Consider the following 6000-nt stretch of genomic DNA (forward strand, 5'->3'; position numbering starts at 1 on the left):
TGTCTATACTATCTCTCTACCTCTCTTTTAATAAGTGTGTGTGTTTTTATTATTGATCACTTATCTGTCTTTCTTTCTCCTTCTCTCTCGTCTTTCTCACTCTCCCTCTCTCTCTCTCTCTCTCTCTCTCTCTCTCTCTCTCTCTCTTTGTCTTTCTCTCTATATATATATATATATATATATATATATATATCCCTCGCTCTTTCTTCCTCTTTCTCCCCTTCTGTCTGTTTGATTATTTGTTTGTATAATTTGTTTTGTATAATCGGATTTGTATAATTCTTTAAACTCTTTTTAAATCCATACTCATTTCAATCTTTGTTTAATTTTCTCCTTCTCTCACTCTACATTTTCTTCTGTCTTTCTTCCCTTCTCTCTCCCACTCGGTTTATCTGCCTCTTTTTTTTCTCTCGGCTTATTTTTCGCTCTTCTTTTTTACTCTCCCTCTTTCCACCTTCTGTCTGATTCTCTCTCTCCCTCTATGTCTTTATCTGTCTTTTATTCTCTCTACTGAAAACTCTGAAAATTGAGCAGTCACATCAAACAAATTGAAAAATCATTAAATTGTAATTAAACGGTATGAAAAATAGAATAAAATAATATTTATATGGTGTATAGACGTTAGATGTACTTTAAATTCATTACAGTAGTAATAGCACGATTCTATTTATTTATTTATATTTGGGAATTAATTAATTTTTCTCTAATTAATCAAAAAGAGCTTCATAGTAAATTTGGACATGTAGCTTTTTAATCGTTATTGTTGCCGTATCTATGTACATATTTTCAATTGTTAAAACTAATATTGTTAATTATTAGGAGCTGGTGTGGTAGTTTTTAACTGATTTTTGAATAATCCACAGTAGTTGCTATATAGTGTTTCACTTGATTTATTTAGAAATTTTTTAAATTTAAAAGTTGAATGATAAATTAAATTGTGAACAAGAGTTTAATTGTTAAATGTTGAAGTTGTTAAATTAATTATATTATTCGACATTGTTGTATTGTTATATCCAGGTTTTTAAATGATAAAAGTAATAATATTATTTGTATAACAATGAGTCAATTTATTATTATTGTTTGTACAGTATAATGGAAAGTTTATTTCATGTTTTTTGTTTGTATTTTATTATGTGAATACTTAAGCATTCTATATGAAATCGTTAAAGGTAAAAAGGGAAAAATATACTTTAAAAATACCGGTGTTTGCAGGAAGAAAAGACATTTGTGTGTCCTGTGCTGTACTTGTTAAATAAAATGATCAAGTAACAAATATTTCTCTCTCCCTCCGTGTGACTTTTTCTCAGTCGCTTTATGCCATTTCACATATCCACAACATAAAATAAGGATTCAAAAGTTAAAATATTGTTTTTCTATTTCATCCTTGTTTGTGATCTTCCAGGAAAGAAGGCCCGAAATCGAAGGCGCGGTGGCTTGCCCCCGAGGGCTTGATTTCGCAACGAGTCCTTGGTCCAGTTAACGCACATGTAGTGTCTAGCTGTCTTATTACACGAGTGTAAATAAAAGGGCATAAGTGTGATATTTCGCATGTGAAATGTTAAACGTTGCATTTTTTAAGCGAATTTCCATTTCCGTCAACATTTAAAAAACTTTATACTACTGCATTTACTCACTGAATGAACTAAAACCCAAAGTCCGTATTACATAGCTATTTTTATTACATGAACAAACTACTCATTGTATGTAATAAAAAGTCTGTTTCTTTATGAAATTCATTATACATATTTTGTGTAAAGTTTTGCATTGTAAAATTTTAAATGTAGTTAAAAAATACTAGGACGGTAGATGACTGGTATTTTGTTGATGATACATAACTATTGTGATAAGCGTTTGTTTACGATTAAAATCTGAATTTTCAATTAATGAATCATTGATTGTAATCAAACATGACCATTGTTTCAAGGTATTTTTCTAGTGATCGTTGTATTTATTTATTTACACTAGCACCTTTCATTTCACCAATGTCACACTTTCATTATCTGTAAACCTTTGTTTCTCTTTTGCATTATATTTAATTTTTGCTTTTTCACATTATTGCTCATGGTTTCAAATGCTCTATAAGTGGGTTCTGTCTCATTGTCAGTCTCTTTCTCCTGTTTCTCACTATTTTTTCCGCAAAATCTAATTTTTTTCAATCTCTCTCTCTCCNGGATTTTTATTATTACAATTTCATTATAGTTCACTTTGTCTTTCCAGCACTTTCTCTATACAAAGTTTATCTTTTTTAATTATTATTAACCATCGATCTTAATTCTTGATTTGTTCTTTTTTTGACTCTCTCCCTCTTCTCACTCTCTTTCTCTCTCCCTTTGTCGGTTTATTGGTTTGTCTGTCTGTCTCTCTCTCATGTTCTCTTTCTCGCCCTCTCTCGATTTTTCTTTCTCTTTCTTTCCCTCTTCACATTTTTCCCTCTCTCTCGTTTTTGCTTTCACAGGCGCTCTGTCTGTCTGTTTGTCTGACTATCTTTCCCTATCTCACTTTTTGTCTATCTCTATCTCTTTCTTAACATCTATTTATATTTTTTTGATCTGTATTTGTATAATCTTTTTAAACTGAAATAAATCTTTTTTTTAACTGTTTAATTTCTCTCTCTCTCTCCCTCTTTCTCTCTCTCTCTCTCTTTCTCTCTCTCTCTGTCTGTTTATTAGTTTGTCTGTCGGTCTCTATCTCATGTTCCCTTTCTCGCCCTCTCTCAATTTTTCTCTCTTTTTCTTTCCTTCTCCATCCCTTTTTTTCTTTCACTGTGTCTGTCTGACTACCTTTCCCTCTCTCACGTTTTATCCATCTCTATCTCTTTCTAAATATCTTTTTAATCTATATTTGTATAACCTTTTTAAACTGAAATAATTTTTTTTTTACATTTAATTTCTCTCTTTCTCTCTCTCTCTCTCTCTCTCTCTCTCTCTCTCTCTCTCTCTCTCTCTATTTCTCTAATAAGGTGTGTTTTTTCTTTTGATTTATCGCATTGAGCCTCACTAATTTAATTTTCTTCGTTATTTGATTGTTTTTTCTTTTATTATTTAGAGGTCGTGAGATGCGGTCTGGTTGACGTAGGTTTAAAAAAAAAACATTTTCTTTATCATCCCAACGTTTCTATCTTTATTGAGATCATCTTCAGGGCTCAAAGTGTTTCTTTTCCGTGTAGATGTGTCATTCTTGTCTGTGTTTTTCTTTTATACTCACGTTTTTTTTTCCAAACCGTCTGTCTCTGGTACACTCTTTTTCGATTTACTTTTTCTACATTTAATTTGTTTCTTTGACTTTTTCCTTTTGTAACCCCAATACTTTTAATTCTATTTGTTCTTTATCTGTTTTTCTGTCTGTAACTCTTTGTCTTTTCGTCTCTGTCTTTCGTCATCTCTTTCATTCCCTACGTCCCCGTTTCATTCTCTTAGTTTTTATTTCGCTTTGACACGTATGTTAACATCTTTCTCCTTCTGCCTTTTCTTTTCTCTTTCAACGATTGAGTCGTTTTTTCTTCTGTGCTATCACTTTAACACTTTCCTTATACTTTTTCTATTTTGCCAATATTCACTTTCTATCTATTTTTGACAGTTTCTCTATCTATTGGCTGTCATACTCTCTCCGTCTGTGTACTTGTTCCTTTCTGTTTCTCTCTCATTTTCTCTTTTCTGTTTCTTTATACATGTGTGTTTGTATGTGCTATATTATTGGTTTATTACCCTCATTCACACTGTTATTTTTATTCTTTGCCTGTTTTTCTCACGTTTTATTTGTTTCTTTGATAATTTGAGAGAGGGAATGGATGAATGGAAATCGTAATTTTTAATCATGCCAGATTCTGACTAATTGACAGCTCCTCTCATTTCATTGGCAGAGAGGGAGGATGTATTAATAGTTCGCTTGTTGTATAAAAGGATTATGTATGAGAACGATAGTGCAAGAGTGTGCGAAATAATGACATCTATGGAAATAAATGAGGCAGAAAGGTGGTGTGTGGAAGGTTAATGATGAGTGTGACATTAAACCGTAAAGTAATGTTCAACCATAAATCACAAAGAAACCTGTGTTGACTATGAAACAAATAAATTATATAACTTAATAGCAACGATACATTATAGTATGATTGCAGTTATCAGAAATTTGAAATATTAGTCATTGTGTGAATTGCACCGCCCACAGACTTCACATACATTCAAACTCACTCGATCATGTTGGATGTTAAGCCTCGGCATTTTCACTTTTGGTTCGAAGAAAATTAGGAAATCCTGGCTGTTTATTTAAGTGAGTATGATAATAATTGAACGAATCACACGTGAGTCGAATGTCGCAAGAAGTGCAACGGTCCCGAATTCGCCCTATTGCTAAATATTTGTCGCCCAATTAAGCTGAAAACTTGGACAAATAAGAAGAAGTGATCTCATCTGGGCGTGGGCCCCAATTTCTTCCTGCTAACCTAGATTTCATCTTTGGATTTGGCTTCACCGAATCGGATAACTATCAATGCACTTAAGTCATGCCGAAGTGTGTCTCCGCTTAATGAAGGGGCAGCAGAACTTGCGCAAACGCTTCCAAAGTCCCACGACCCTGCTCTTTGGCAATAGTGATTCTGAGATCACTGCCGCGTTTCTGCGAGCGCCCAAGTATTCTCAATTCCTTAATAGATATCTTTCACAGATAGTGTCTTTTTACGTCATTTTTTTTCTTTCAAGAACGTTTTAATCGTGACTTGCATCACTGGCCGAATATGGGCTATTCTTGAGTTAATTATCGGCTTTCAAATGCTTAAGATCTTGTGATATTGTGTTTCAATCTAAAATAGACAATTTTCTCAAAAATCTAATAAGACCTTGTACTCAATTTTAAAATGGTTAATTAGTTATGGATGATTAAACGCACCGTATCTTCTTTATAAAAACAGTGATTAGTAAGTTCGCAGCCTGTCATATTGATTATGAAGAAAATTAGTAAGTGAAATAGAAGATTGCGGTCATTTAGTCATTATTTATTGTTTGTTAAATTAGGAATCTTACTCATGGCGTGAACTCTGATGAAAAACATAATTTTTAATTAAATCTGACTAGGCTCGACCAAACGCTTCAAATCCAAAAGAATTAAATCACTTCAGTTCGAATTCTGGAAAAAACTACGTTTCGAACTTTACACTTCACATCCTCTCGTCCAAAAACCTCGTTCCGATGGAACCTCACGAGAGAGGGAGCGAATTAAGCAAAGATTAAAAAGAGTGTTGGTCTAAATAAAGTTTAAAGAATTATACAAATACAGATGACGAAAGATGCATATAGAATAAGATTGACAGACAAAAGTAAAGAGATAAAAATAATGAAATTGATTGATTGATAGATGGTTTTATTTAATGAAGCAAGTCTGTTGGACATTTTTCACACATAATATGAGTTATACAGTTTACATTATACATTTATTATGACTTAGACTCCTTTGGTCTTTGCAATGTATTTTGCAATTATGTATTATAATGAAGAGAAAATATTTTTGCTTTGTTTTTTACTAACAATTTGATAATATAATTTTTTTATATATTTTTCTTTTTGTTGTGAGTTTATAAATTTGTAAGACATACGTATCCGTAAAACAAAAAATAAAACGTAAAAAAAGGTACATTGATAGGTGTCATTTATATAGGTCAAACTTTATCCATATAAATTATAATGTATGAGAATTATATTACTAGAATGCATGCTGCTTATTATTATAATCATTAAGAATACTTTTCTAAATAAGTAACACTAAAACAGAAAAAAAACTTTCAACAAACCAGTTTATAATTGAACACAAAAATTAGTTTATATATATATATATATATATTGTATTTATTAAATGTATAAATATATACAAATAGTAATTTTCGACAAATTCAAACCTAAAATACAAAAAAAAATTAAATTATTAATAATACTTTTTTACATTCATTGTTGTATACAAAAGTTTATTTTAATTATAAATATTTATTTATTAAGTAATTTTGAACAAAAGTTT

Source organism: Cimex lectularius, unplaced genomic scaffold (assembly GCF_000648675.2).
Source record: "Cimex lectularius strain Harlan isolate CLEC.00 unplaced genomic scaffold, Clec_2.1 scaffold55, whole genome shotgun sequence".
NCBI classification, from domain to species: domain Eukaryota; kingdom Metazoa; phylum Arthropoda; class Insecta; order Hemiptera; family Cimicidae; genus Cimex; species Cimex lectularius.